The sequence below is a fragment of the Protopterus annectens genome, chromosome 6.part0, assembly GCF_019279795.1.
Source record: "Protopterus annectens isolate FY-2018-M chromosome 6.part0, PAN1.0, whole genome shotgun sequence".
Lineage (NCBI taxonomy): Eukaryota > Metazoa > Chordata > Ceratodontiformes > Protopteridae > Protopterus > Protopterus annectens.
This window is the reverse complement of record NC_056737.1, coordinates 588,706,435-588,722,827: the sequence shown is the minus strand read 5'-3', so window position 1 is coordinate 588,722,827 and position 16,393 is coordinate 588,706,435.

Sequence of the window (16,393 nt, the reverse complement as noted above, 5' to 3'; positions counted from 1 at the left end):
GTAAAGATTTGGGACAGACAGGAAGAAGGCAAAAAGAAATGGGCATCCAGCAAAACTGTGGATGGATTGTGTTAGAGAAGACCTGCAACAGTCAGGCATGAGTATCAAAGAAGATAGGAGAGTGACATTGAATAGAGAGAGATGGCAACAGTTGACATAACACCCTGACCTCATGTAGAAAATGGGAAAAGGGGGGTTGATGATGATGACTGTAGAAAATGTGATTATAAACATTACATGATATAAAGATTGTACTACTAGCAATAATTCTCGACTGGATGTGGGTAATGCCGGATTTATACATGGTTGTGTGGTTTGATCACAAGGGTGAAGCCTGAGTGATTAAACAAAGCCAGCCGTGAGTAAATCCTGCATTACCCACACACATAAGTGGATTATTGATATTATATAATGACATTATTTAATAGAAAAGTCTTACCATTTGTAAATAATGTCATTGTATAAATGGACTTTAATGTTCTTCCACTAGTTTCTAGTAGTTTGGGACATGTAAGATATATAGGCATGAACAGTACCTTGATATTTTTGCTATTTTTAAAGTAGTAAGGAGTCTGCATGATCTGCATAGTATACCTCTCAATAGTTTCAGTTTCTGCAGAGTATCTAGATGCTTGCCTCGTACTGCTGGTCCATTCTTAATAAAAGCTGTATTTTTGGGGCAAAAAATTAAGGACTGATGACTGAAGTCAGCAAGTAATGAAGACACCAGTTTAGCATATAATGTTGAGGAGCTGCTTGTAGGTTTTTTTTCTCTTTTTTTTTTTACATATAAATGTTTAGTCTATTAGGGAAGTTTTTCTTATTGTTCTTCATTTACCAAACTCCTTTGTATGGGAGAAATGATTTACAATGAGCATGCTGATTGATCTGTCCAATCAGTGTACAGATTTTTTTGAATAATGACTTTAGTTTATTAGACAAAATGGAGAAAGCAGCAGTTTCTCCTTAGTGGTATTTTATTTTAAGAATTTCTAAGCAATATATATATATATATATATATATATATTTATATATATATATATATATATATATATATATATATATATGGAGCATAAGGTCACATATCATGGACATTCTGCTGAAGTGGAGAGCGTTATGTTTGATCGGTCTGGCCACTCAAAAGTACTTTAGTGGCTAAACTTGTTCCCATTACTGTATTGTGGATTTTCAATGGGCATGCTGACTGAGGCTGTTGTTGAATACTAAGATGTTTATTGTATAATAGTTAATATACTGCAATTGTTATATAAACAGTATAAAAAAAGGAGCCTACGTTATGAGTTTTATGAAATTTTAGCTAAAGAGTTATTTGTAAGTATAGTAATCATTCAAAGCATCATGAGTATGAGGATTAATTGACTTATCCCTAGCCTAGCTTGTTACACTGGTTATATATTTACAAATGAACATATATGCATTGTTCATTGGACAGACATGTGGATGGTGCTGCATTCTAGAGACTGTACCTGGCTGATATCACAATACTCGTGTTAGATCATAACATGAAGGCCAGTGTAATATATTAGTTAGTGTCTCTGAAGCATTCATACTTTGCTTCCTTTGTTAAGTGGGTCTTTAGATTTTTTCTGACTATGATAGATACTCAGATTTTTTGGTTTGTTTGGCATTTTTTTTTTCCAAGAAACAGTTGTAATTTTATTAAAACTCTTTCTGTGTAGGTCAAAGTGAAGATAAATTTAATCAGCTGACTGATATAATGTCATCTTGGTTCGTTTTCTGTGCTACATGTCATGGGGATATTTTGAGGAGTAATAACTGTCATTTTGCATTTTAAAGGTTATGATATTAAGTAGAAATGTGGCTCTGGCAATGATTAGTTGCAAGTTAGCCTTTTGTTATCTATTTATTATTTATTTTATTTTACATTTGTTTACTGGGTAGGTCCGACTAGACAGAGCTGTTTGTTTTCAATGGAAGCCCAGGGAGAAAAGCTCCAGAACAATTGCTAACATACTATACATAAGATATTTACATGAGTATTGTGGTTTACATATTCACTTATAAAAATATAGCAGATAATAACATATGATTGCATAAGATATTTGCATAAGCACAGAGATTTAGACATACAATTAAAAGTATAGCAGGTAGTAACATATGATGGTTGTTCATACAGTATGTTTAGTAGAGATAATCTTGAAGATGTACTGAAGATAAGTCAAGAATAGAAAACTAAAACAGGAAGAGAATATAAACAAGTTTATATGAGGTGCATTGACATTTTAAGGGAAAGCCTTTCAACTTAGTCTATGGGAGAGTTAATGGGTAAAGATGGGTCAGCGGGGAGTAGGCAGCAGTGAGTTGGTAAGTAACATGTGATAATATGTAGTGCATCCGTGGGAGTTTTAAAGATGTTGGATAGTGGGTAGGGGAAAGGAGTTAGAATATGTCAGCCAGTTGCTAGGCAGTTACAAGTAACGTGTAATAATACATAGTGCATCTGTGGGAGTTTTAAAGAGGTTGGATAGTGAGTAGGGGAAAGGAGTTAGAATATGTCAGCCAGGTGCTAGGCAGTTACAAGTAACATGTGATAATACATAGTGCATCTGTGGGAGTTTTAAAGAGGAGGTTGGATAGTGGGTAGGGGAAAGGAGTTAGAATATGTCAGCCAGGTGCTAGGCAGTTACAAATAACATGTTATAATATATAGTGCCTCTATGGGAGTTTTAAAGAGTAGGTTGGATAGTGGGTAAGGTTAAAGGAGTTAGAATATGTCAGCTAGGTGCTAGGCAGTTACAAGTAATGTGTGATAATATATAGTGCATCTGTGGGAGTTTTAAAGAGTAGGTTGGATAGTGGGTAGGGGAAAGGAGTTAGAATATGTCAGCCAGGTGCTAGGCAGTTACAAGTAATGTGTGATAATATATAGTGCATCTGTGGGAGTTTTAAAGAGGAGGTTGGATAGTGGGTAGGGGAAAGGAGTTACTGTTAGAATATGTCAGCCAGGTGCTAGGCAGTTACAAGTAACGTGTGATAATACATAGTGCATCTGTGGGAGTTTTAAAGAGGAGGTTGGATAGTGGGTAGGGAAAGGAGTTAGAATATGGCAGCCAGGTGCTAGGCAGTTACAAGTAATGTGTGATAATATATAGTGCATCTGTGGGAGTTTTAAAGAGGTTGGATAGTGGGTAGGGGAAAGGAGGTAGAATATGTCAGCCAGGTGCTAGGCAGTTACAAGTAACGTGTGATAATATATAGTGCATCTGTGGGAGTTTTAAAGAGGAGGTTGGATAGTGGGTAGGGGAAAGGAGTTAGAATATGTCAGCCAGGTGCTAGGCAGCTGCATGTCCAGGAATTATTTAGGTGGGAAATAAGCTGTTTTTTGAAGATGGTTTTATTAGGTTGCACCCTGATTTGTAGTGGTAGGGAGTTCCAAGTCTTGGCAGTGTTGCTAGAATACATGGAGTCACCAGAGCTGTAATGGCTTTTGGAGATTGCGATTAGTGCCTTGTTAGTGGATCTAAGTTCATGCTTATTGGAGTAGAGGATGATCAGGTCTTGTAAGGCTGGAGTTTTGTCAGGTTGGTACAGTATTTGATAAGCTAGAAGAAGTTGATTTAGAGCTAAGGTGTTAGGGAGTTGTTTATTGTTAAACATACCTCTCAACTGTCCCTGGTTTTCAGGGATGTCCCTGATTTTGACTCAAATTTTAACTCTGTCCCTCTTAATCCCTCCTAAAACTAGTGACTTTTGGAGGAAAGGTGGTGAATTACACTTAATGAATAATGACAATAATTAAGAGTTATAAACTTCTTTTACTTCAGAAAATGTGTATTAATTCATATACTCTGATTCTGTCAATGTTTCAGGTTAATAGCACTAATATTTTAAAAGTGTCCCTGATTTTTTCTAGACTTGTCCCTGATTATATTGAAATTTGTCCCCAATTGGTTGAGAGGTCTGTTGTTAAACAATGATGCTTACTAGGCTGTAATAGATCAATAAACATGAGAATTTTGTTTTTCACTGTTTTGTAGTAAATTTGTTTTGAAAGAGAGAGCGAAGGGTCATGCTAGGCAATGCATACAAGTTGGGGTATCAGAACATTTATCAAAATAACCTTTCTTCCTTCTACCATAAGGACATGTGGAGCTCTCTAAACAACTTTTAGCTGACTAAAAACCTTGTATGACAGTAGTTAAGTATTTTGGTTGAAGGTAGGTTTTTATATAAACACTTTTATTAAATCACAGCTAGAATTGTGAAATGGGTGCATATATATTAATAGAAAACAAACCATAGAAATATTTTTTGTTTTCTTGTAGTATAGTGTACACATTCCTTTTTAAAAATTATCATTTACTAGCCAAAGTTGGCATAGACAAAGGCATACTCTTATCTCATCTCAAATCTAGACTACCTATTATAGCTTCAGCCTCAAAGAAAAATGCCACCACCTCATACCTCTCAATTGCCCATATTGTCACAGAATGTCCAGACTTTTCCCTCAAATATTTGGTCTGTTCCTCATAAAATTTGTCATTTTCTAGAAAATCACTGAGGGCTGAAGTTACTAAACAATGACATACATTTGAATTACAGAGTTTGTACCCTTCAGAAAATGTGTGGTAACACAAATCCTGTTATTCTAGCATCTTCCTAAATTTATAAGAGCAATATTTAAAACCTGTCCTTATTTTTGGGTCTTTGTTTCCCTACTGTGTTAGGCTTTGTCCAGATTTCTTGTTCTAAGAAGTAGAGAGGTATGACCACCTTACAAACCATCTCCAATAAAATCTGCCCATTCATTACTAACTCCCCAATAAAGAACACCACTGCCTAACTCTCAGCAAAGCTAAATGGTTCCCTGTACATTTGAGAGCCAACTGCCTACTAAGATCATTAATTCACAAAGCCCTTTATCCTGAAGGATTGTCCCCCTCACTCATAAACCTTTCACCAGCTCCTCCACATATAATCAACCTACCCTACAAACTACAAAAAGTAAACTCTGCTGCACTGACCATGCATTCTCTTTAGCACCTAAACTATGGGACTGCATTCCTCTCTCAGTCCAAGATGTCCAGAAGTACTTGGACTTCAGAAAACAGCTCAATGAACACCTCTTCATCCAAGCAAAATGCAGCTGCATTGACTCAGGTCACAATATATGAACCCTACATGTAGCTCTCTCACACACCCGTGTATCCCTGTTTCATCCTTCCTTATCTCATCTTGTCATCCCCTGTACTTACTGCCTCTCATTTATTTGACTTTCCTCTTCTGTTTGCATCCCTCTCTCACACTTCTTTTCTTTTCTACTCCTGTTCCTTCTGCATGCCTTTCTTACATGTTCTCTGTCTTCTCTCCATGGTACCCTGTCTTGCAACTATTCTCACTTGCCTCTTCTAATGTCTTCATCTTCTCCATAAAGCTTTCCTAAACATAATTCAGTTTTTCCATCCTTGTTAAATCATTGTCAACCACTTCTTGAACTAAATGTTATAGCGTTTTCTTGCATCTGTAAATATGCATATATATTTGTTTTTTTAGAATATCTTGAGTCTGTAAATATATTTTGTTCATTTCTTATGTGAACCGATTCACCCAGGCTGTGTCTGCAAATGGTCCATTGAGATGTACTACTCTAGTAAATGATTATCCTCTTCCACCTGAATGTTATTCTGCATATATTGTTCCCACAGATTCAGTTTACTTCTGTATAATTTTCTCTTTCCCCTTTCTAAATATCCCATCTCTGTTTTTTCCCTTTTCAATATTCATCATAGATTTTGATTTAGATTTTCTAATAATTACTTTTTTGGCAGGCAGTACCATTAAACTTATTAAGTTGCAAATTGCCTGGCAGTTGGCTAAGATGATTAAGGAGCTGTTAATGAGTTGTTTCCTGTGTCCAGTAGTACAAGGTTTGATTCTCTTAGCTTCCATTGTCTAATGTGTGACTCTGAGCAAGTCATTTATTCAGATATCACTCCCGGGCTGAGTCTGGAAAAGCCCACGGAGATCAATGATCTACCCCAGAAAATAATCAAACAAATAAATAAATAAATGAATGCAGGCTTACAATGTCTAGGCATTTCAGAGCCTATGTCTCATCTAAAAAAAAGAATAATTTCCTTATTTACAATGTTGGTTAAGCAGCTTTATTGAGAGAATTTAATGTTGTAGTACATTTCACCACAATGTATTTGCATTATGAGTGCTGGCAGTGCATTTTTCATTTTTTCTCCTTTTTCCCACTGTGGTGTGGCCATGGAATTGGCAGATATTATTTTTTTTTGGGGAGGGGTGAGGGGTTGCCGCTCACATCAGGGGTGTAAGGGTGTTTGCCCTCAAGCAAAAAAATATTTTTTAATTTTTTTCTAGGTTTTTCTGCTGACCATTTTTTGATATTTAATTTTTGATAAACAGTGAAAAAAAGATCTCTTAGGGCTTATAGTATACCATGATTTGCTCACCCCAACATTATTGACAAAATAATTTAAAATACTTTGTAGGAAATGTTTTAATTCTGCACACTCGTAATATTCCCAAAACACATTGTCTCAGTTACTTGCCTCTTATCTATTACACCTCCAGCATGCTTGGGGTATAAAAATATATTTTCATACTCTTTCAATTAAAACTCCTAAATGCTCTTGACTTTGTTACCTATTTAAAAGCCATGCATATATTTCCCAGTGTTCATTGGTAAATTGCCTTTCCAGTCTCTATTATCAATCTTTTCTGACTTCGTTTGATTCTCCTAGTTATCATGCAATGTTTTATATGTCATACTAATTGTCCCTTTTTAACAGCTGCTCCTTTTCTGGAGTTGATTAACAACTCTGCCAAATCTGGTGTTTCAATTAACACATCCCAATTCCTTTCTTTTTGCCTAAATTATATTATTAGTCCCTGATATGGAAGGCAGGGTCTGCTGCTTGGACTTATCTCACACTATATTTTATATCCAGATATTTTTGACATGTAACAGAGTATGATTAATCCATTAGGGGCAATAATAGTAAGTGAGGAGGCAGTAATTATTCTTTTGTTTGTACCAAATAGCATAACAGTGGACTGCTGAGGTTTAATGACTAATTTTGTATTTATTAACTGGATCCAAACTGAGGGAAAAATATCTTGTAGTTCATTATTGAGCAATGTAATGCTGCTGTGTGATCCAGTAAAGGTAGAACCATATGCACATAGGGTGAAGGAGGTATATACTCAATCAGATTTCTCTTGAAGAGAAGAGAGGAGGGCCTGCCTGCCTAATGAACTTGGATCTTGCTCCAAAGCATGGGAGTGGACATCATCAGATCCTGATTGGACATGGCCTTGTCGTCAGGTTGCTCTATGTGATAATTTGTGGGTACTTTTTTTTCCAAAGGATGACTATACATTTTTGGCATTTAGTTTAATGTTGTGACCCGACACCAGTTGTCCGTTTCTGTGAGGCCTTTTTTTAGGATGTGTGTGTCTGCTGTGTAATCATATGTGAACTTTGTCAGCCACAGCCCTCCCATGTTTGCTTTAACATTTGAAATAAATGCGAGACAAGAGGGTCCCAGGACAGATCAGGTATGCTGTACTGCTTGCTTTGCCTCAATGGCTAGTCTAGTGACTGAAAAAAAAAGTCACCAGGTTTAAGGCAGGATCTGCCCTTTACAAAGCCAAACTGGGTGGGGTCAAGTGTCTGTAGGAGACAGGGGCTGGTTGCTTATGGGGCAGTAGTTTCAGGGTCTGTAGAGGCAGGTTTAGCTTTAACAGCAACCGGGATACCGTCCGGTCCCATTGATGCTGTGTTTTTTCATTTTGTTTTTTTGGTTTGTTTCTTGGACATCTGAGATGACAGGAGATTACATTCAGGGATAAGTATTTCTTCTTTGGGGTGTTTCTTTGAGGGTGGAGAAGGGACCAGAAATTCAGTGCAAGACTTGTAAATGTTCAGTTCATTTTATTGTTTGTTTGTTGTTTCACCAACTCTGATGAGCATATCCAGGGGTTTCCTAACATTTCTAGAATAGCTGAAGAAGGCTTTGTGGTTATTCTTAGTGTCCTTTTTTTCTCTCAAAGTTGGCCTTTGTTTTTTTGTGAGAGAGAGAGCTTTTTCTGCTAATGTTAATTAATCAGGACCTTCTTCTTCATTTTTTTGCTCTGATCGCAGTTGCTTCCTTCTTTGTTATACAATTTGTTTATGGCTGCTTGGATTTGTTTTGGATGATCATGCATTATGCATTTTATGGAGAATGCATTTTTGGAGATGTCCATAAAGCATTGTGAAGGATTCGGCATTATCCACTGGCACAGTAAAGGAGAGATACCATCTCGGTCTTAGAAAGAGTGAAGTCTGCTTTTGAGAGTTTTTTTCTGTGGTCTTTTGTGCTGGGAGTGGAGGTGGGATATGTATATCCAGTGATTAGTTGTTGTGGTCAGATCTCACTGAGTGAGGTATACTTGATTTGTGGAGCATTTGTCCCCATGTTTGTGATGATCAGGTCTGGTAATTATATCCCCCCTATTGGAGAGGGTGTGACTTTCAGTTCCAGCAATTTGAATTCCGGAACCTTTGCTGGGCTGAGGTTAGGATACACAGAAAAATGTACCCAATCTATGTTTGGTGGGTTGAGTCTCAGTATGATGATGGTATTTTGTGATACATTCATATCCTCCAATATCTGTCAGACACTAAATAAATCTATTATTAAGAAAATTAGTTTGACCAGTGTGATGATGTGAGGTATTGCCAGCTATGTCATGGAAATGAGAAGTAGGACAGTGGATACATAACATGTGCCAGCATAGGTAGGAGTTTTGTAAACAATTATATGTCATTTGTATATCAAATTGATTTGTTCAGGTAACTCGAAAAAACAACAAACAATGTAACAGCTGAACACAGAAGGCTGTAAACCGCATATGCCACTCTCCAAAAACAACAATGTAGCTGTATCATAAAAAAAAAAAACACTTTAATTAAATAGTAAAAATGAAAGAAACAAATAAAAGTTAAGCGCTTTTCGTCCCACCTAATTGTGGGACTTCTTCAGACAAAGAACCTTATAATAACTACAGTATATATCCTGGTGGAGTGGTGCCGCAATTACAAACACCACAGCTGATTTTTAATACTAACTGAGTGTTAAATAGTTTAAACTAACAGAAAAAACTGTGTTTACCATGAAAGCTAAAACCTAATACTTGTCTGATATCAACAGGACAAGTCAAAACCATTTAAATGGTGTAAATTTTAAAATGTTAAAACATTTTGAAGTATATATATATATATATATATATATAATATATATATATATATATATATATATATATATATATAAATATATATATATATATATATATATATATATATATATATACATGACAATAATGGGTCTATAATAATAAAATGCAGATCCAACAAATGCATATAAAATATAAAATGCAGATATTTACAATAAGCAAAATCCTGTTTAACAAACAATAGCTTACTATACCTAGTATATAAAAAACTTGTGAATCTAGCATGCATGATATGTGTAAAAGGGAAGGAAAAAGGCAAAAAACACAATTCGAATGCTAAGGCCAATTTAAATGCTGGTTAACATGAAATAGTTAATCCAATGAAAAACCCTGTTACCATTAAGATAGTCAAACCTAGTACTAGTCTAACATGAACCAAAGTCATTATAATGGAATAAATATTTAGGCAAATAATCAGAAGATTAAAAACTATGGCATGTACCTTGTATACGTTAACAACAGTGAATCTATAGTAGTGGAAATAGCTGAATCCAATAAGTACATCTATACCACATATATTTACAATGGTGAAGACCATATCAAACAAACAATAACTAGTATATCTAAATACGTATAGAACCAATAAATCGATACACATAATGTGTGTAAAAAAGAGGGGGGGGGGATGAAAATGTCCCAAATGACATCATAAAAAAAACAGATTGATGCAGAACATGTCTGTGTATAAAACGGTCTATATTATATCATCGAACGCTTAAAAAAGCGAACGCTGATTGATCGACCTAATTTAAGCGAAAGCTTACAATCTCGAACTGTCAGATCAGCGATTTTTTTCCCTCAGGAAAAAAATCGCTGATCCAAAACACATACACACATACACACAACACATGCACACCAAACAAACAGAAATCCACCCACATACACCTAAAATCTGATACCTAACCCTACACTAAGCTATGCACACACCACTAACTACCCACTTACCTTAACCCAAACCCTAACCCTAAGGTCCGTCACTATTGTACACTCATTTCCCTAACCCTAACTCACTTAAATCTGCCCTAACCCTCATGTCCACTCAATCGCACACACACCTAACCCGAGCCCTAACCCTAACTCACCTAAATCACCCTAACACTCACATCCACACAATCGCACACTTACCTGAATCCGACCGGTAACTTTCCACCATAACACTGAAAATACCGAAGCAACAGAAACGGACAACCGAATTCTTTCCCAAGGAAAAGAATCGAGTTTCTGCTGTTTCAATATTTTGCAGTTTCGCAAAAATAAGTTTGATCAATCAGCGTTCGCTTTTTTAAGCGTTTGAGGATATAATATAGACCCATATTAAACAGGTCGATGTTGTCATTTTGAAACAATGACTAATACCTGAATCACAGACACAATAAAGATAGAGATAGGTCTATTCTGTACATACAAAAAAAAAAAAGTATATATATATATATATATATATATATATATATATATATATATATATATATGAATATAATAAAAAAATGTAAATGTGTCAATACATGAATATAGCTACATTAAATTAATCCAGATGAAATATATGTGTAGTTATATCTTCATCTGCACAAACTTCTTAGCTTCAATATTGGATAGAGGGAGCATATTTCGTTGAGTCCAGGAATAACACTAGCATTACAATGGATCTGCCAGTATAATTCCAATACCTGTAATTGTAACATGGTGTGGTCCACCCCTACCGTCTGTGAGAACACAATCAACTGCTCTAAACAGAAATTTGTGATTCGGATTTTCCATTGTATGTTTTGCTAATGCATTTTCAGGTTTGTTTTTCCTAATAGCATATGTGTTCATATACACGTTCACGAAGTTTTCTGTCAGTTTTCCCAAAATAAAATGCTGGACATTGTTGACACTGGGCTAAATACACTACACCTTTGGACTGACAGGTAAATTTGTGTATCACCTCGTATGTAACATTCCTTCTGCAAAAAGTTTCCCCAGTATTCATGTAAGAACAATAATTACACATATTGCATTGAAACATACCCTTTCTCCATGTCAGTCCCCGTATGATGCTTTCCATGATTTCTTTGATGTTTTTACCTCTTCTCCAAACTATTTTTGGTTTATCTGGTAGTTTGCTTCCTAATTCTTTGTCATTATTGATTATTGGCCAATTTTTATTGATGTGGGAGGAAATAGCCAGGGAATTGTTATGGCTAGGCTTGTATAGGCCCTAGGGCTGATAGCCTAGTACCAACCTATGAACCTATGAACCTATGATTATCAATTTGATGACCTCACTGTCAATACTGAAAGGAGTTATAAATGCCAGTCTTACTAATGATGTGTCTGTTTTTTGAACCTGTACTACCAAGTGTTGTGTACCACCAAGAATAGCTTGGTAAATACCTGATTCTCTTTTTATTTTCACTTCATTAATCAGACTGCCTATGAGTTGTTTTGGGTAACCACGTCTCAAAAACATTTCTTTGAGTAATTGGCACTCATCAAAAAAAAATCCACATCTCTGGAAACCATACGGGCTGCTCTGACCAATTGGCCTTTTATTACTGATTTTTTCTGATACCAAGGATGGTTACTGCTATAAATTTCCTATAAATTCTGGCATAGAATGATCTATTCTTATGGTCCTTCCATAAATCTACGTCTAAATAAGCAATCCTTTCACTACTGTACGTATACGTGAAAGACATGAAACTAGAACTGTTATTGAAAGATGAAACCAAATCAAATGCTGTTTTTTCATCTCCTTCCATTAAAATAAAAATATCATCTAGGAAACGTGTATAAAATTTAATTTTATTTATCATTTGGTCATCCTTCCCTATCACTTCTTGTTCCCAGTAGGCCATGACTAAATTAGCAAGGCTCCCCCCGCATGGGGAGCCCATGGCTACACCTATTTTCTGTAGATAGGTTTTGTTGTTAAAAATCAAAAAATTATATGATAGAACTATGTCTAGCATTTCTTCTATGAAGGTGATTTCTGATTGTTTAGCCCCTCTTTTCCTTAACATGAAGCTCACCCATTCTATACCGTCTTGGTGAGGGATGCATGTATACAAATCTCTCACGTCAACGGTTAGGAAGTTTAGGCTGCCATTATACTCAAGGTTGTTAATATTTCGAAGGAAAGACCAGCAGTCTTTACATATTGCTTTCTCATGTTGTACATATTTCTGTAGTATATTATCCACCATTTTTGCACATGGATATGTGATACTATTTCTAGTCTCAACTAAAGGTCTCATGGGGGGGTCAACTAGTGATTTGTGTGTTTTAGGAATACCGAAAAGGTTTGGGGTTCTAGGTGTTAACATGGTCAAATAGTTGAATGTTGACAGGTCTATTCTGCCTTCTATAAAGAAGTAATTGAATAGCGACCCTATTCTAGAATATGCTTGTTGCAATTCATTTCTAGAAGTTTCTTGATAAGCATCACTATTTAATATACTCAACATTTTGTGGGTATATTGTACCTGTGTCATGACCACTAGTCCCCCTCCTTTGTCTGGTTGTATAAACCTGACCCCTGTTTCTCTCAATGACTGCAAAGCTGTTCTTTCTTTTGTAGGAACATTAAACAACATGTTTTTCCTATTAATGTTAGAACACAACATATTTCTTAGATCAATCTCACATATTTTTTCAAATAAATTCCAAACAGGGTGCATAGGTGGTAGAAATGTGCTAGCAATATGAAAATTGTTAGTTTCTGTTTGTTCACCACTAAAAAATAATTTCAAATTCATTTTTCTAAGAAATAATTTTAAATCAACTACTGTTTTAACAATATCCGCCTTACTACTGGGAACAAAGGTGTTACCTCTAGCCAGTAGTTCAATAACAAAAGGTTCGATTACAACATTGGTATAGCTGAAAATTTTAAAGTCCTTATCTAGGTTATACAAAATAGTGGGATTAATGCTGGAATTGATATTTACCTCCCACTCTTCACTCATGGGTTGGTATTGTTCCTGTTGTTGTGATTGTTCTCGTAGTTTGTATTTTTCCTCAAAGTTGTAATGTGAGGCTCCCATTCGAAAATTTGGCTGCTGGGGAGTTGATTCATCCACAGCATTGCCAGTATTATGTTGCTCTAAGTTATTTGCATTATTAAATGGCAAATTATCTTGTGGGATTTGCACACTATTGTCAACTTGTTTTGTGTAATTCCTTCCATTTGGTTGCTTAGGACCAATCCATGTTTTAACTTGGGAAGGGGGGGGTTGGATAAGCTGTTCCACTTCTGTATGCTTGTCTGTCTCTGTTTAATTTGTTAAGTTTACCTTCTTTTATTTTGCCCATATATTGATCAGTGCTGCAATGCTGAAAAAATATTTGAGATTGATCTAAGAAATTGGTTGGTATTGACTCATTTACATTTTTTTATTATATTCATATATATATATATATATATATATATATATATATATATATATATATATATATATATATATATTGTATGTACAGAATAGACCTAACTCTATCTTTATTGTGTCTGTGATTCAGGTATTAGTCATTGTTTCAAAATGACAACATTGACCTGTTTTATATACAGATATGTTCTGCACCAGTCTGTTTTTTTATGATGCCATTTGGGACATTTTCATCCCCCCCCCTTTTTTACACACATTATGTATATTGATTTATTGGTTTTATACATATTTAGATATGCTAGTTATTGTTTGTTTGATATGGTCTTCACCATTGTAAATATATGTGGTATAGATGTACTTATTGGATTCAGCTATTTCCACTACTATAGATTCACTGCTGTTAACGTATACAAGGTACATGCCATCGTTTTTAATCTTCTGATTATTTGCCTAAATATGTATTCCATGATAATGGCTTTGGTTCACGTTAGACTAGTACTAGGTTTGACTATCTTAATGGTAACAGGGTTTTTCATTAGGTTAACTATTTCATGTTAACTAGCATTTAAATTGGCCATAGCGTTCAAATAGTGTTTTTTGCCTTTTTCCTTCCTTTTTACACATATCATGCATGCTAGATTCACGAGTTTTTTTATATACTAGGTATAGTAAGCTATTGTTTGTTAAACAGGATTTTGCTTATTGTAAATATTTGCATTTTATATTTTATATTTATTATTATAGACCCATTATTGTCATGTATATTTATATATATATATATATATATATATATATATATATATATATATATATACTTCAAAATGTGTTAACATTTTAAAATTTACACCATTTAAATGGTTTTGACTTGTCCTGTTGATGTCAGACAAGCATTAGGTTTTACTTTTAATGGTAAACACAGTTTTTTCTGTTAGTTTAAACTATTTAACACTCAATTAGTATTAAAATCAGCTGTGGTGTTTGTAACTGCGGCATCACTCCACCAGGATATATACTGTTGTTGTACAGTTCTTTGTCTGAAGAAGTCCCACAATTAGGTGGGGACGAAAAGCGCTTAACTTTTATTTGTTTCTTTCATTTTTACTATTTAATTAAAGTGTTTTTTTTATGATACAGCTACATCGTTGTTTTTGGAGAGTGGCATATGCGGTTTACAGCCTTCTGTGTTCAGTTGATTTGTTCAGGTGCTTGTTTTGAAAATGTATTTGTAAAGCTGCTTGTGTTAAAAATGTACCAACAGTGGGTTCTGCTGGACAGAAAAGAAATTCACCTGTATGTCAGACTGGATTGTAACTGTTGAAATGTATTGCAACAAAGAATACTGGAAGAGAAGAGGTAAATCTTAGTCCAGCTAACTTTGAAAAATAGTCTGAAATTAAACCTGGTTTAAGCCATAAAGATTGTATCTTACAGTTCTGACTACATCTAGCGATAAAATGTCTGTGAAAACCATGACTAGGAATCCTGCTGTGTTGTCCTTAGGGGGTGAACTAATTGCTATCCTAGGAGGTTGGAAGTTTTGAAATGGTTTTATGGCTTCCAGATGGTATAACACATCTCAGCAAAGCTCTATTTGTCTGTGTATGGTAACACATATGTGCTAAATTCTGGTTTAGTTTCTAGCAAAGGGGGTAGTGTGAGAACCAGATTCAGATGACTAGATGTGTGTGATGTCATTCTGTAATCCAATACTGAAATGATGTTTTAATACTAGATAAGACAGAAGTCCCAGGGCAGCGTGTTTTTGAAACCTGACAAAGAAGGATCACTCACTCACTTCAACTTGCCTTGCTTAAGTAAGTAACCAAGGAATAGTAATTTTTTTAGATCAGTCAAGAAAATATAGTGAGGTTAGTTAAGTATTTTCTTTCTGTATCTGTATGAATCTTTCCATCTGTATTATTTTTAATATTTCATGTGACTGAAACTCTGGTGTTTATTGTAAATATATATTTAGTATTTTCATGTTGTTTTATATATTAAATATAAACTTTTCATTGTGACTGGTCTTATAGAGAATATTTTAAGCTTTGAGAGTACTTATATTTATTTGGTGACACTGTGGCTGCTCCTGAAAGCCTTGCTACATTGGTCAAACACTACCATTTGTATTAGTATTAATTTTACTCAGTATAATTGGGTACCCTTGTAAGAACCTTAGAGTAGCTGGCTTTGGAGTGTTCTGGTGGTGGTGGAACTAACTTATAGTCTGGGCATAGCTGGTAAATCTGTGCCAGCCTTTCCAGGTGTGTGTCTGTGTGTGTGTGCGTGTGTGTGTGTGTGTGTGTGTGTGTGTGTGTGTGTGTGTGTGTGTGTGTGTGTGTGTGTGTGTGTGTGTGTGTGTGTGTGTGTGTGTGTGTGTGTGTGTGTGTGTGTGTGTGTGTGTGTGTGTGAAAATCAAATCTCAAAGAGAGTGTGTGTCACTACTTGGAGCAGGGACACAGACCACTGGTTTCACAGAGAGGGTGGTAGATGACTGGCTTGGAGCACTTGGCTGAGGCCTCATGTCTACAGATGTGTAAGGGAGTAGTCCTTTTGGGGGCTTGAAGAGAGAGAGGGAAACTCAGACCCCAGAATGAACATGTTCCCTGTGTGGTCTTAAGGGAAATTGTGTTTGGTGCAGAGAGCTGCATCTGGATCTACTGTATGTATCTATTTTTGTTCCAAGTTAACTTGCCACTCCAGTGTCAGTGGTGAGGATTCAGGCTTTCTGATTACTGGCC